The sequence below is a fragment of the Nicotiana sylvestris genome, chromosome 12, assembly GCF_000393655.2.
Source record: "Nicotiana sylvestris chromosome 12, ASM39365v2, whole genome shotgun sequence".
Taxonomy (NCBI): domain Eukaryota; kingdom Viridiplantae; phylum Streptophyta; class Magnoliopsida; order Solanales; family Solanaceae; genus Nicotiana; species Nicotiana sylvestris.
The window spans coordinates 167,573,218-167,590,285 of NC_091068.1; the positions used below are offsets into that span (position 1 = coordinate 167,573,218).

Consider the following 17,068-nt stretch of genomic DNA (forward strand, 5'->3'; position numbering starts at 1 on the left):
TAGTTGCCATACACCTAATTACACCTACTATACAACTCATATACATGTGCTAGCTATGATGTAGTACATGTGTATACATGTGCTACACAACTTGTATTACACCTACTATACAACTCATATACATGTGCTAGCTATGATGTAGTACATGTGTATACATGTGCTAGACAACTTGTATGTCAACACTCCCCCTCAAGTTGGAGCATATATATTGATCATGCCCAACTTGTTACAGATATATTCAACTCGAGCTCCATTCAAAGCTTTTGTGAAAATGTCTCCCAATTGATCTCCAGTTCTAACATGACCTGTAGAGATGAGCTTTTGTTGAATCTTTTCACGAACAAAGTGACAATCTATTTCAATGTGCTTAGTCCTTTCGTGAAATACAGGATTAGAGGAGATATGAAGAGCAGCTTGATTATCACACCACAACTTTGCTGGCAATGTAGTTTGGAAGCCAACTTCACTTAATAGTTGATGTACCCATACAACCTCACACACAGATTGTGCCATAGCTCTGTATTCTGCTTCCGCACTAGATCGAGATACGACATTTTGTTTCTTACTCTTCCACGAAATCAAGTTTCCACCAACAAAAACGCAATATCCTGTCGTGGATCTCCTATCGGCTTTTGACCCTGCCCAATCTGCATCTGTGAAACACTCAATGTTAGTGTGTTCATTATTCTTATATACTAGACCCCGTCCTGGAGATCCCTTTAGATAACAAAGAATCTGCTCCAGAGCCGCCCAATGCCTGACTGTTGGGGAAGACATAAACTGACTCACAATGCTGACAGAGTATGCGATATCGGGACGAGTTATTGTAAGATAGTTCAGTTTCCCAACCAATCTCCTATATTTCTCTGGATCTTTGAATAACTCACCGTCTTCTTTCACGAGTTGTATGTTAGGAACCATTGGCATGCTGCATGGTTTAGATCCCAACTTTCCAGTTTCAGCTAACGAGTCAAGAGTATATTTCCTTTGGGACAAGAAGATGCTTTTCTTGCTCCGTGTAACTTCAACTCCCAAAAAATACTTTAGTTGCCCTAAATCTTTCGTCTGAAATTGAGTGTGAAGGAAAGACTTTAGAGTTGAAATTCCTGTAATATCACTTCCAGTAATAACGATGTCATCAACATATACTACCAATAAAAGAATACCATCATCAGACTTTTTATAAAACACCGTATGATCGCAATTGCTTTTCTTCATCCCATATTCTAGAACAGCCTCACTAAATCTGCCAAACCAAGCACGGGGACTCTGTTTCAGCCCATAAAGAGATTTTCGAAGACGACATACCTTTCCACACTCCCCCTGAGCAACAAACCCAGGTGGTTGCTCCATATATACTTCTTCCTGAAGATCTCCATGTAGAAAAGCATTCTTTATATCAAGCTGATGCAGAGGCCAATCATAAGTAGCTGCCATGGAAATGAATAATCGAACAGAAGCTAACTTGGCGACCGGGGAAAAAGTATCCAAATAGTCGACTCCATAGGTCTGTGCATACCCTTTTGCAACAAGGCGTGCCTTAAGGCGAGCTACTGTCCCATCGGAGTTAAACTTAACAGCAAATACCCACTTGCACCCAATAGCCTTTTTGTTAGTGGGCAGATCGGCCAACTCCCAAGTACCATTCTCATCTAAAGCCATCATCTCTTCTATCATTGCATCATGCCAACCTGGGTGGGACAATGCTTCACGAACAGTTTTAGGTATCCTAGCAGAATCTAATGATGCAATAAACGAGCTAGAAGAAGTAGACAAATGGTCATAAGACACAAAAGAAGAAATAAGATAAGTACATTGTCGTGTACCTTTGCGAATGGCAATAGGAAGATCCAAACTAGGATCTGAAACACAGGAGGTTGGATCTGTGAGCACGTGATTTTTGCTTCACGAAAACTACTCCAAAAAAAATCAAAAAATAAAACAAATTTCATCTGTGTACAATTTTGAGAATTTGCGTGACATTTTTGGTAATTGTTTTGTCCGTAAATATTTACCCTTGTTGTGATTAGTTAAAAATACAAAAATACATCCTGCATGCATTTAGGAATTAATGGTACATTTAGGAATTAATCAACCATAATTTGGTTAAAAGAAAATCACAAAAAATATGCATGTGTGTTTCTTGTCATTATGTGATTTTTATTTAAAATTTAATAGGTGCTAAATAATATGTGTAATTTTACTTTTTGATTTTTACAATTTATTTAGAATTTTTGTTTAAATTAGAAATTAAAATAAGAAGAAAAGGGAGAGGGGGGGGGGGGTTGAACTGGAATTTTAAGACCAAAAAATCAAGCCCAATCCATTTTTAATAACCCAGACCGGTCCCTTGATCTCCAGGACCTCCCCAAACGACGTCGTTCTGGCCTATTAGATATGGACCGTTGATCAAACAGATCTAACGGTCCAGTTCACCTCCCGTCTAAATTGAAACGACGCCGTTTAGGTGCGTCTAATCAGAGCCTTCATTTCATTTAATCCAACGGACTCAAACCACCCCCAGATGCCCGACCCATTTAACCCCGGACCAACCCGATCTCCTTTTAAGTGGAACGACACCGTTTTACACTAGCCAAGGGATCCTGGCCATTGATCACTTTCTATCCAATGGCCATGATCAATTCTTCTAAGCCGTATATAAGCCTAACCCCTTTACCCTGCCCCCTATCCGAACACCCCCCCTTCCGTCGTCTCTCTCAGAGACGAACCAAACATCCCATTTCAAACCCTAGCCGCCACCCCTCACTCTCGCCGTAAACCCGGCAACCACGACGCCGATGACCACCAAAATAACACCCCTGATACACCCAACCACCCTGAACACGAATCCGTTAGCATCTTGCCTCGAATCATTCCCCATCGTTTCGAATCTTCGTTTGAAGGTTCGAGCAAAACCCCGATCTACACCAACCAACCCCAGATTCACACCGGTCACTACCCTGGCCTCACTCGTGACCAAACCAAGCTTGGTTTGGTTCGAATCTAGGTGGAGACCATCAAGCCCCAAATCAGACCATATAAACCCTAGAACTCAAAGCCTTGGGGATCCGTCTAGTTTAAACGGAGGGTTGAGGTCTAATAAACCTTAATCGAGGTGTCCTCAGTTGAGGGCACTTCGATTAAAGTCCGTTCGACCTCAAATAGTCAAATCTAGTTCAAGCCTGGGTCGTTTGTTTTTTAGCTTCCAAGGTAAGTTTTCTCTTTCCCTTCTGTTCTTGTTTGAATGTTGTTTGTGTTTGTTAACATGTTTAGTTAATTTGTTGTTTTTTATGTTATTTTCTTTCAATTCTCGTCGTCTTCATAAGACCTTTTATTTGGTCGACTCCTCTTCTGACCATTGTTAAATACGTGTGGTAAGATACGTACTCGATTTGATTAATATCGTCGAGTGGTTAATTCATGTAGGTTCCCTGTTTTGTGCAAAGCTACTGAATTCATTTGGTGGACTATTTAGTTTTATTTGTCTATCGATTAATTGTTACATGTATGTGATTTGTATAGTCGATTGGATAAATGTCGTCGATTAGTTTTTCAGGTTTTGAATGTTAGAATAATCTAATTCATACTGCTTCACATTTTTTGATCGAATCATTGTTTGAATTTAGTTGTGAATTGGTTATAGCTGTAGTACATTAGAGAGCAGTTAGTAATCAGCTGTTAGGGCAGTAGTTCAGATTCCCAGAGGGGTATTTTGGGATGTTAGAAGCCTGAAAATTGTTCAATTTTAATGGTATGTCAGTATAATACTAATATACCACTAAACTAATGAATAAAATAGGGATCAATGGTGGGAGGGATAATGTGTTAAGTGCCTTTATTGGCTGAAAATCATAAATAGCATGGGCTTTTAATAAAGAAGTGAAGAGCTGACACCATTTTAAAAAAAAAGGGCTGAATGAAAGGGGAAATCAGAATATCATGGGCTGAATGATAAAAGGGGATTAAGGAGTGCACATGGGAAAGAATATACAGGTTGAAAAGCTGAAGTTTGAATAAAAAAGGGGGGCTGACTGGTCTTTTAAAAAACACACTTCTTTGTTATAAATAGGAGACTAAGATTTCAGATTTAGGGGAGGGCAAAAAAACTGGGTTGTTATTTCTGATCCGGAGAGGAAAAAAAGAGCAAGAGTGTTAAGGCTGGTTGATCCTAATGCAGGCTAAGCTTTACATCAAAGAGCTTCAGCTTGTCTTTGCCCTTTGAGTGTTTGACAAAAATCAGAAATTACTGTTTTTCTTGCATCTGTCTGTGTCCTGTTGGTACTGCTGGATTTTCAGCTTGTTAGTCCCTAGTTTTCTATTGGATTAAGCATTGTTCTATTGGGTTACCCCTGGATTTCTGTTTGGTTTTAAGAATCTGTCGATGGTTCCTTTTGCTGCCCCTACTGGTTATTATTATTGGTTTCCTTGGGTGCTGCTGTGTTGTTGAATCTGTTGTTGTGCTACTGCCACTACTGCTGACTTCTCTTCTACTATATTTCTGTTCTTCTACCAGGTACACAATTGATTTGCTGAACCTTGTAAGTCTGAAATTTGAAGCATGAATATGAGATGAAGAACTGAAGTTTTAACGTTTAGCTTTGTATTTTCTAAAATTTTGAGTTGTGTAATATGTTAGTTAGTTTCATCTGTTAGAAGCATGTAGTAGCTTTGCTATGTACAACTGAGTATCGAGCAGTAGTAGTGGATAGACTGCCTTACATGTTTATTTTAAAAGAACCAATAATGTAGTGGTAGCATTCTGATATTTCAGTTTATTTCTTTACAAAGCATGTTTCAAATACGTATAAAGACTTTATGCTAATTAATCAGTAGTTTAAACTGTTTTAGTTAACAGGTTTGTTTATTTAGAGTCATAAAAGGAGTTTTGTAGTTGTTGATTTCATTTCCGCCTTATTGTGTATACCAAAAGTGTAAAAGTAAGCAGCAGGCCGGACGTAAAAATAGAAATGGCCCAGGTCCAGTTCTGCGCCCGGTATGCTGGGCCTGGGCCCAAAACTATGTTGCCCCATGTTCCCGTCTATCTTCGGTGTCAATTATTTAGGTTCGAAATTTTTTCAATAATAACTCGCAAGCATTTAAATAAATTAGGTATTTTTCTTCTTTTATTCTAGAGACAAACGAAAATAGAAAACGTAGTCGCTTTAGGATACCCTTAAAAACAAATGAGCTGCGCACCGCCGAAATAAATCACAAACTGCGGGGCCCTCAATAAATGTACATTTTAACTACTTAGACTTCGGGAGGAGCCATTTAGCAAACTTCACGTCCGTCCCCAAAATAAGAACGCGATAGGCTCTTTAGGCGCGTATTTAATAATCTCACCTTCTTAAATTCGGGTGTGCATTTCATGCAACCCAAATCCAAATCCCAAAACATCGAATCAGATGTGTTCAGGATTGCGGGTTCATTTTATACGGCGCAATCCAAAGACATGTCTCAGACGACGTTCAATTTTCTTTAATAAATTGAATAAAAGCAGTTAAAAGTTAAAATCGGCACATAAGCTACAACATATAAAAAATCAGATAAATAAGCTAAATATGACAGTTGAGAGACCGTGCTAGAACCACGGAACTCGGGAATGCCTAACACCTTCCCCCGGGTTAATAGAATTCCTTATCCGGATTTCTGGTTCGCGGACTGTTAAACAGAGTCATTCTTTTCCTCGATTCGGGATTCAACCGGTGACTTGGGACACCATAAATCTCCCAAGTGGAGAATCTGAATCGTAAATAATAAATCCCATTTAGATTGTCCTTTAATTGGAAAAAACTCTTTTACCCCTCGCGGGGGCGGAAGAAAGAGGTGTGACAGGATCTACCGACGAAGAAGAAGTAGGTAAAGGATCGGGTCTGAGGTTTGTTGTCGCCTGGTATACACACGAAGAACAGGTGGCTGCTCGGATGGTCGATCGAGGGAAACGGGTGACTGAGGAAGAAGTGTTGGAGAACTAACTGGATGTGTGACAGTGTAGACCAAAGTATCATCTTCTTCCTCAGGACTGTTATAAACATATGAAGAAAAGAACGGATAATTTTCATGGAATGTGACATCGGCAGACACTAAGTACCTTTTGAGATCTGGAGAATAACACCGATAACCTTTCTGAAGACGTGAGTACCCTAAGAACACACACTTAAGGGCCTTTGGATCTAATTTAGTTACCTGTGGACGAACATCACGAACAAAACAAGTACAACCAAATATTTTGGGTTCAATAGGAAATAATGGCTTAGAGGAAAAAAGAATGTTGTAAGGAATATTACCATGAAGTACAGAAGATGGCATTTGATTTATTAAAAAACAAGCTGTAAAGACGGCATCAGCCCAAAAACATTTTGGCACTTTCATTTGAAAGAGGAGTGCTCGGCCTACTTCAAGAAGATGTCTATTTTTTCGTTCCGCAACCCCATTTTGAGAAGGGGTGTCAACACAAGAAGATTGATGTAGAATACCATTTGTAGCCATATAATCTTTAAACAAATCCGAAAAATATTCTTTTGCATTGTCACTCCTTAAATTACGAACGGAAACATTAAAATGAGTTTTTATTTCAGCACAAAAAGCACAAAAAATTGAAAACAACTCCGAACGATTTTTCATTAAATATAACCAAGTAACACGAGAATGATCATCCATAAAGGTAACAAAATATCTAAAACCAGTTTTAGAGATAATAGGACATGGACCCCAAACATCGGTGTGAACTAACTCAAAAGGTAAGTCGACCCGTTTATTGACTCTAGAAACTTTAGGAAGGCGATGGTGTTTAGCAAACTGACATGACTCACAATCTAAAGAGGAAATACTCTGAAACTAAGGATATAACTTCTTCAAACTAGACAAGGATGGATGACCCAATCGACAGTGTACATCAAAGGGAGACAACACAGTTGAACAAGAAATGGATTTCGGCACCTGTGATTCAAGAACATAGAGACCCCCAGACTCAGAACCTTTACCAATAATCTGCTTCGTCGTAAGATCCTGAAAAAGACAATAATTGGGTAAAAATGAGACACAACAATTTAAAGTATGAGTAAGTTTACTAACAAATATTAGATTGAAAGAAAAATCAGGCAAATTTAAGACGGAACTAAGGGAAACAGAAGATGTTGGGTTAATAGTGCCAGACCCTAAAACATATGAGGTAGACCCATCGGCTAAAGTAACTGTGGAACATTGGGTATGTGACTGAAAAGTGGAAAAGAGTTTAGAGTTACCTGTCATATGATCTGTGGCACCAGAATCAATGACCCATTTGGATGACGAAGAGAGGAGACACTTAGTGGTTTTACCTGACTCGGGGATAGTATTGATAGGAGGAGATGATGACTGAGATGGTGAAATAGTCTCGGAAGTGGCGATGTTGGCATACTGAGATCTTTTGTTCTTATTCTGAAGCTTCACACAATAACGTATGGTATGACCGAGCTCATGACAATAAAAACATTCAACTTCCCCTTGCTTTAGGTCTCGACTATCGCTACTCCGATTGCGATTACTATGACTCCTATTCTTTTGGACACGGCTAAGTAGAGCACCACTATCGATCGTGGCTGTCGGACCTGGATGAGACTTTTCAGTACGCAACACTCTTGTAAAGGCCTCTTTCAAGGAAGAGATAGCAGTCCCAGATAAAATCTGCGATTTGGCCCCTTCAAATTCGGGAGAAAGACCAGAAAGGAAACTCATGACCGCCAGTTGTTCACGCTAAGCCTGTTGTACCTTCACATCTAGACTAAACGGCAATATAACATTAAGCTCATCATACACCTTCTTAAACTCTGAGAAGTAAGTGGTGAGAGAGCGATCTTGCATGGATGGATGGTAAAATGCCTGGCACACATCATACATGCGAGACAAGTTTCCTTTGCCAGAGTACAAAAAATCTAAATAATCCATTAGATCCTTCACATAATCACAATGAGAAACTAGATCATTTACCTCACTGTGCATCGAATTCTTGATTTGGAGAAACAATTTTGCATCCTCCTTTAACCAGACTGATTTAGTCTCATCCTTGGGTGGATCATCAACCAAGTGGTTCTCTTTGTCGATGCTCCGCAAATAGAGACGGATCGTCTTACTCCAATCCATGTAATTGGAACCCATGAACTTATTCTCCGTAATTTTGGACATAACCGGAATGACATCAACGGTAGTGTGAACACCTAATTTTTGACAACATTTAATTTTTTATCACTTCTTTTATGTAAATATTTTAGGGGGTTTTAACCTACTATTATTTTAGCTTTATTACACTTTTTATTATAGGATAAAAATACCAAAAAAAATTAAAAGCTGAATTATCACTATTAATTTTTTTAATCATTTTTTTATATAAAAAAATCCGAAAATATATATATATATTTTTTAAAACAAAAATAATAATTTCGGGAATGATTTAAAAAATAAGAAAAAGGGAAGTATTAAATAAAAAAAAATATAAAAGTAAAAATAGGTGGAATTCTCTTTTAAAAAAAAAGTAAAAGAATGTAGAAAATTTAAAAAAATAAAAAGTTTTGTGGAAATTTTTAAAAAATTAAAAAGTAAAAGAAGGTTGGAATTAAAAAATAAATATAAAGGTATCTGAAAATTTAAAAAATTTAAAGTAATTGAAAGTAGCATTTTTAAAAGAAAAAGAAAAGATAGTGGTTTGTTTTTTAAAGAAAAGTTAAATAAAGTGAGATTCTCTTTTAAAAAAATAAAAAGTGGGATTTTAAATAAGATAAAGTAATTAAAGTTGGAATTTTAAAAATAAAAGTAAATAAAGGTGGGATTTCTTTTTCTAAAAAAATAAAAGCAATTTGTAAGTGGGATTTCTTTTAATTAAAAAAATAATAAAATAATAAAAAACAAATCTGAAAATTTCGAAAATTTTGCTATAAATAGAAGAGAAAATTTAGGAAGAAGGGTGGAAAAAAAGAGAGGAAAAACTAGATAGAGAGAAGAAAAAAAGAGGGGGCGGAGTGAGAAGTATACACCCGATATACATTCTGGATACACTGAATATACAGGGGCAGAATTCATTTTGGAGAGTTTTGAAGTTGAAAAAGAATAGTTACTGCTTCATTGCCTCGCTTAAGATCTGAAATAGTCAGAACCTTCCTACCTTTTACTTCTTCACTATACTTGGAGTCGTTTATAGTCTCCTGGGTTTTCTGCTATTCCTACTGTACTGGTTTGCGATGTTGCTGAATCTGCTGTTGCTGTGTTATTACTGCTGCTGACTTCTCCTTCTTTTGTTCTTGTACTGCTGTTTCCAGGTACACATTTGTACAATCTCTGGAAAGGAAGTAAAGAGTTGTTGGAATGGATTTCTGAATTTCCCCTGTTTCTTTGTGTTTAATTTAATGTATAAGCAGTAGTTTACTTGATATCTCATAGTATGTATTAGGATGATTTTGGAATGCATAAACCGGACTTGAACTGGAAGCCCGAACTTTTAATGTTAATTGATTAGGATTTTTCTTTATTCTTAGAGACAAATAAATAGAAAATCATAGTCGATTTAGGATATCCTTAAATAAAAAATGGGACAAGCCTTGCCAAATAAAACACACAAGTTACGGGGCCCTCAATAAATGGTTAATAATTGTATAGACTTCGGGATCGGTCGTTTAACAAATTTCACGGCCTTACCTAAAATAATGATACGCTAGTCGCTTTAGGCGCGCCTTTAACGATTTATTTTCTTAAACTCGGGTGCACATTTATGTGACCCAAATCCAAATCTCAACAGAGTCGAAATATGTCGGTAACCACGGGTACATTGATGTGACGTGGTTCGAGATATATTTTCACGATGTTGCAATTCTCGATAAAAATGGTCTATGATAAACGCGGTTAAAAGTTAAAATTCGCACATATGTTCAACATGTATTGTATCAGATAATCAAGCCGAATATGACATTTGAGCGACCGTGCTAGAACCACGGAACTCGGGAATGCCTAACACCTTCTCCCGGGTTAACAGAATTCCTTATCTGGATTTCTGGTGCGCAGACTGTTAAACAGAGTCAATATTTTCCTCGATTCGGGATTCAACCGGTGACTTGGGACACCATAAATCTCCCAAGTGACGACTCTGAAATAAATAAATAAATCCCGTTTCGATTGTCCTTTAATTGGAAAAAACTCCCTTCCGCGCCCCTTTTGGGCGGCGCAGGCGAAAAAGGAGGTGTGACAGCTCTGGCGACTCTGCTGGGGACGTAACCCAAAACCACTGGTTCAGAGTTAGAAATTCGAGCTTAGATAAATTGTTATATTTGGTTCTATCTGATTTTGTTACATGGTTGGGCTCAATGTGCTAAATGATGCTTTTACCGCTTTGATATTATCTGAACTGTATATAAACTGTGCCGAAACCCTTATCTTCTTACCTCCGGGGAGAAGCTCGCTGGTCGAGACTCCCTATTCTGTTAGTATCAATACCTGAAATAAGAAAGAGGGCGGACAAGTTACAAAGCCGGACGATCTCGCGGGTCCCCGATACGTAGCCCCCTCCTCGACTCGAGTTGTCCGCTCGGGTACACAGTCTAAAACAAATACCCAGGTTATGAACCTAAAATAACTCAGCTTCATGCCGGATCCCTAGTAGGAACGTTTGTTTGCATCACATGCATTTGACTTTGGAGGCTCAACACAGGGGTTAGGTCTGTCTAGGATAGGTGTACCAAAAAATGAAAATGAACATCCTGATGCATCTTACTTGCTGCTATTGTACATTTATTTGATTCGGACTTGTGTGTTGACCGGCTTTTAAATATCAGGATTATTGTGAAATTGAGGAAAAGAAAAAATAATAGCGATTAGGGAATTAATTGTTTATTTTGAAAAAAAAAACAATTCCCAAATTCTGTCGAAACTCTGCCGTAATTTTGAGAAAATGGAAAAAATGTTTTATTAGTTTGTTTTACTAAAAGCAAAGGAAAAATAGAAAAAAAAGAGTCGTTATTCTGTCTTGTTTTCAAAAAATAGAAAAGGAAAATAGTTTGTCTTGCCATGAAAAATGAATAAAGTCTTGTTTTATTTTGCCCAAAAAGAAAAATGAAAAGAGTCGTGCTTTGAAGGTGGTTTTGTTATTTGCTTATGAAATGCCAAAAATGAAAATGAAAAAGAGTCTTGTTTTTAAAAAAATAAAAATAAAAAAATAAAATAAAATAATATAGTTTGTTTTATTCCCGAACTACGCGAGTTTGATTTTCACCGGATGTGAGATACGTAGGCAACCCTAATCGGGTCCAACCTCTCCTTTTGCTAAAATAGCCAAAAAATATGTCAAATTTTAATTTCATCATAAAGAAGTCGAGTGACGCTGTTTTGTCAAAACATAGCCGAATGTTCCCGAAAGGGACGCCGGAAGGCTGACTTTGCATAAACGATCACCTTTAGGTCATGTTTTAGATTTGGTCTAGTTAACCCACACATCCTTAAAAATCTTCGTCCCCGAGGCGTTGAAAGACCGTGTTTGCAATATTGAGTCGGGTGATGCTTAAAAAGAGTCATAAATAAGTCGGGTGATGCTGTTTTTGTCAAAAATAGCCGAATGTTCCCGAAAGGGACGCCGGAAGGCCGACTTTGTATAAACAGCCACCTTGGGTCATTTTTTAGGATTTTGGCCGGTTAGCTAACGCAGCCTTAAAATCTTTGTCCCCGAGACGCTGAAAGGCTGTGTTTGCAACACCAGGCTTTTTATTTTATTTTATTTTATTTAAAAAAAAAACAAAGAGTCAGCGGCCAGGTGAATATCGTTTGGATTTTTGGTCAAAATAAGCCGAGCCAGCTTCGGCCGCGTCTTAAACCGTTCTTGCCGAAATAGCCTTAGAGTATCTTTCAGTTGTCGAAAGGTTATTTTCGTAAAAGAACGGACAAGTTTGTAAAGTGTCATAAAATAATCCTCCCCGGCCTCAAAATTCATATGAAATTTGAAAGGGGCCACATTTGCAAAAATAACCGTTTGGTTGCATTTGTCAAACGGAGAAAGGAAGCTGGCCGTTTGTTTTGGAGTTTGCAAATCTTTTGATTAGAATATGTGGGTTGTTTGATTTTCGAGTTTGTAGGTCATCTTTAAACCTTTGAAACCCAGTTTGTTTTAATAAGAAAATTGAAAATTCCAGAAAAAAAATGTTTATTATTATTTATCTTTTATTGTGTCCGAATATGCAAGGTCTGATTCATGCGGGGTCATGATACGTAGGCAATCTCCATAAGATTCGACCACAACAAAAAAAAAAGAAAAAAGAAAAAAAAATGGAAAAAAAAAATCGGAAAAAGAAAGAAAAAAGAAAAATAAGGAAAAAGGAAAAAAGGAAAAAAGATGTTGTTAATAATGAGGTCCGACTGAGTCCATTCCAACCTGTTTTGTTTTGAATCACAAAGAAAGTTAAGGTGGTTGGTTTGTGGTAAGCCAGAAACACAAGATCCAGGAAAACCTGATTGTAATCCAAGACAATGACACCCAGAATATCACACAGAATCTTTTACCTGCATATCGTGATGCACACTTTGTGGGGATGAGGCCTGATGACAGAAGCACTCGAATGCTATTGGGAACTTGTTGACTAAGGTTGATGATATTGAAATTGGTTATGGTCTGGGCAATACTGATGCAAAGCTCAGTGGCTAAGAGGCCAGGTTTGATAAAGCGGGAGGACGCTCCGTTCCTTGGTTAGCAAGAGAGAAGCTTTTGGTGGCTTATTTTGTTGTCATTTCTGTTGTCCAGATTATTCTTAGGGTTGTAATCCGGATATTGTCTTGTGTCAAACTTTCTTATCTTTCCATTTTGTCATAGCGGTTTGTTTAAGTTTTGTCCAGGTTTATTTTAGGATTTTTATTCTGGTTTGTTTTTGTTTGTTTTGTTATTCAAACCATTTCACCGTTAGTCTAATGCAAAATCCGGTCTTTTATTATTTCCAGTCATCTTTTGTTTAGTTCTTTTATCATTTTGTTCAGCGCCGATTCTAGTGACATGACATGCGCGCATAGTTTGAGCCTAATCTTAAAAGTTAATCATAAAACCATTGAGAGGTGATCGAAACATTTAAAGAAAATAAGGACGGTTTGAGATTATTCGGAGCTCGAGTCATGTGGAACTGGGGCAAGTAAAACATAAAGAAAACCGCTAAAGGCAAGATTCGCCAAATTGACATGAGGGTCGTTCACGATAATGAGAGTGAGAGTGTTGCCAAACGGTGCTTTAGAGAGGACAAATGAAAAAGCAAATGTGTGAATATAATTGTCGGGCTACAAATCTTTGTTTAATTGTGTTGTTTGCACTTGGCATGTTTTGAAGACTGGAATGACGAAGGCATTTTGTTCTGCTACCTAAACACTTTATCCTTCGTTACCCCTTTTGAGCCTTATTTATTTTCTTTCATACCCCTCGTTCGGAATCAGTAGCCAAGGTTAGAAACACAAACGTGGAAGAAAAAAAAAAGAAAAAGGAAAAGAAAGCAATAAAAAAAAACAACAACAAAAGAGAGAAAAAAATGAAAAGAAAAGAAAAAATGATAACAAAAACAATAGAAAGTCAGAAGAAAACAAAGGAATTGGGAACTACGTTTGACCTGATTCCTCAAAGAGGATACGTAGGCGCCTCACGGCTCGGTCATAATGGCCATAATGGTCATAGTGTGCATAGTGTAACATAGTATAACAAAAATAAAAATCCCCAAGCAAGAAACTGGGGCAAGAGTTGCGCTTGTTGTAAGCAAATATGGTTCCGAAGGTTGTAATTTTGAACCCCCAAACTTCTTTGTTTTTGAGCCTTTAATACCCTTTCTTTCTAGCCTATCCAAAATCCCACATTACGGTCCAAAGAAAGACCTTTTGACCAGTCTTTGAAAGATGCCAAGTCATACAAACGGAAGTCGGGGATAACACCCTGATTCCCAACAGAGAAAAGGATCATGGATTGGAAATAAATTGATAGCCGAAAAAATCCCCAGCAGAAAGAGTCATATCGGCAACACTCCAAATCCCCAGCTGGAAAGTGATACAAATGAGAGAGTCTTATCGGTGAAAATCTTCACGGATACCATAAGACGATAAAAATCGAGAAAAAGCCAAAATGAGAGAGGCTTGATAGTGAAAATCCTTCGGGCACTACAGGTCGAATAAGATTAAGAATCAGATGGGGAATCGCCAAATGAAGTCTTGAAAGACGATTGACGGCAGAGGATAGGCCACATGTGCATGTCATGATTATTAGAGTCGGTATCTGCGTTTGATAGGCTTTTATTTATAGTTTCTCTTGTTAAAGAGTCATCTTTTTCCTTTGTCCTTTTATTCTGTTCCTTTTTATCTTTCTCCTTTCATAGAAAAATTCTCCAATAGAGTCTGTTTGGTCAGAACAAGTGAGAAATGACTTCAAAATATGCCATCAGCTTTCCAGTTATGCAAGATGAGATCTGACTAGTACATCCAAATGGTAAAGAACAAGCGCGAGGCCAGTGTCAAGAAAGATATCCCCAGCAAAAGGGAATTGACAAAAGGATTGACGAGTGTCAAGAGGGATATCCTTGCCGAAATCAAAGGTTATAAACCTCAAGGCCAAGGCCCATGGACAAATCAAGGAGAGCAATGAGCATGATTTGGGAAATTCACACGAGACTAAAAGTCGGGGAAATGCCAGTTTCCGAGCTATACCACAAAAGAAGAGGGATATCCCCAGCAGAAAGGGATCATCCCCAGCAAATAATATCATCCCCAGCAAGTTTTTTGGAATGATGAGCAGGGAAGGAGAAAGGGAAAAGCCATCCCAGTAGGAGTATTACAACCAACCACCGCGTTTTAAACTACCAAATTTTGTTTGATTTGAAACAGGTAAAGGAAATGGCAATGATGACGGAAATGCATGCCTCAAGAGAGATTATCAGACTGGGGCAGGAAATTTTCCTTTCATTTAGAAAATTTTCTGGAAGTCAGGTACCCATTTGGGGAAGAATAAAGATAGTACCAGTCTCAAGGGAAGTGGTCTTTGAACCAGTGTTACCCCCAGCATAATAAGTTTTAATGAAGGAAGTTGTTCCCCAGCGGACGGAACAAAAGGATGAAACTTGTGCTCGGAAAAAGCAAAAGGCCAGTGTCATTCCCAGCAGCCTTCCGAAGAGTGAAGCACTAGTTTTGAAGGAATCAAAATCCCCCAGCAGTGTTATCCCCAGCTGATAACATTTTATCCCCTAACAGGTAAGTAAATAATTCCCCAGCAGTGTTATCCCCAGCAGTTTCGAGGGAAGACAACACAAGTTTTTAAGGAAAGCAGTTCTGTAAGAAAGTAATTCAGGAAGAAGGAAATGGTTCACGCATAGGAGACACACTTCCTAAGTTATTTTTACCCATATGAGATGCACTTCCTAAGTTTATTTTTACCCATAGGAGACGCACTTCCTAAGTTTATTTTTACCCATAGGAGACGCACTTCCTAAGTTTATTTTTACCCCTAGGAGACACACTTCCTAAGTTTAATTTCATGCATAGGAGACGCACTTCCTAAGTTTATTTTACCCCTAGGAGACGCACTTCCTAAGTTTAATTTCATGCATAGGAGACGCACTTCCTAAATTAAGTTTTCATTAATAGGAGACGCACTTCCTAGTTTTATTTTACCCCTAGGAGACGCACTTCCTAAGTTTATTTTACCCCTAGGAGACGCACTTCCTAAGTTTAATTTCATGCATAGGAGACGCACTTCCTAAATTAAGTTTTCATTAATAGGAGACGAACTTCCTAGTTTAAAATCATTAAAGTTTTACCCATAGGAGACGCACTTCCTAAGTTTATTTTTTCCCCTAGGAGACGCACTTCCTAAGTTTAATATCATGCATAGGAGACGCACTTCCTAAATTAAGATTTCATGCATAGGAGACGCACTTCCTAGTTTAAAATCATTAAAGTTTTACCCATAGGAGATGCACTTCCTAAGTTTATTTTTACCCCTAGGAGACGCACTTCCTAAGTTTATTTTCTGGCATAGGAGACACACTTCCTGATTTTGGTTCATACAAGTTTTACTCGTAGGAGACGCACTTCCTAGTTGGGTTCATTCGCCCTCGAATAGGATATTTTGGGTTCATCCGCCATCAAATAGGATATTTTGGGTTCATCCGCCATCAAATAGGATATTTTTGGGTTCATCCGCCCTCGAATAGGATATTTTTGGGTTCATCCGCCCTCGAATAGGATATTTTGGGTTCATCCGCCCCCAAATAGGATATTTTGGGTTCATCCGCCCTCAAATAGGATATTTTGGGTTCATCCGCCCTCAAATAGGATATGTTGGGTTCATCCGCCCTCGAATAGGATATTTTGGGTTCATCCACCCTCGAATAGGATATTTTGGGTTCATCCGCCCTCGAATAGGATATGATGGGTCTATCCGCCCTCGAATAGGATATTTTGGGTTCATCCGCCCTCGAATAGGATATTTTGGGTTCATCCGCCCTCGAATAGGATATTTTTGGGTTCATACGCCCTCGAATAGGATATTTTGGGTTCATCCGCCCTCGAATAGGATATTTTTGGGTTCATACGCCCTCGAATAGGATATTTTGGGTTCATCCGCCCTCGAATAGGAGATTTTGGGTTCATCCGCCCTCCACTAGGATATGTTGGGTTCATCCGCCCTCAAATAGGATATTTTGGGTTCGTCCGCCCTCGAATAGGATATTTTGGGTTCGTCCGCCCTCGAATAGGATATTTTGGGTTCGTCCGCCCTCGAATAGGATATTTTGGGTTCGTCCGCCCTCGAATAGGATATTTTGGGTTCGTCCGCCCTCGAATAGGATATTTTGGGTTCGTCCGCCCTCGAATAGGATATTTTGGGTTCGTCCGCCCTCGAATAGGATATTTTGGGTTCGTCCGCCCTCGAATAGGATATTTTGGGTTCGTCCGCCCTCGAATAGGATATTTTGGGTTCGTCCGCCCTCGAATAGGATATTTTGGGTTCGTCCGCCCTCGAATAGGATATTTTGGGTTCGTCCGCCCTCGAATATGATATTTTGGGTTCATCCGCCCTCGAATAGGATATTTTTGGGTTCATCCG

General features: G+C 38.5%; 1 long non-coding RNA gene across 1 annotated transcript; it reads right to left on the reverse strand.

Moving 5' to 3' along the window:
- Positions 1–6,357: 6,357 nt before the first annotated feature.
- Positions 6,358–8,170, reverse strand: LOC138884099 (uncharacterized). Its single transcript, XR_011404206.1, has 2 exons — positions 7,969–8,170; positions 6,358–7,008 (listed from the first exon to the last, which is right to left on the reverse strand). It is a non-coding gene; the product is annotated as an uncharacterized lncRNA (long non-coding RNA).
- Between the last annotated feature and the right edge of the window lie 8,898 nt (positions 8,171–17,068).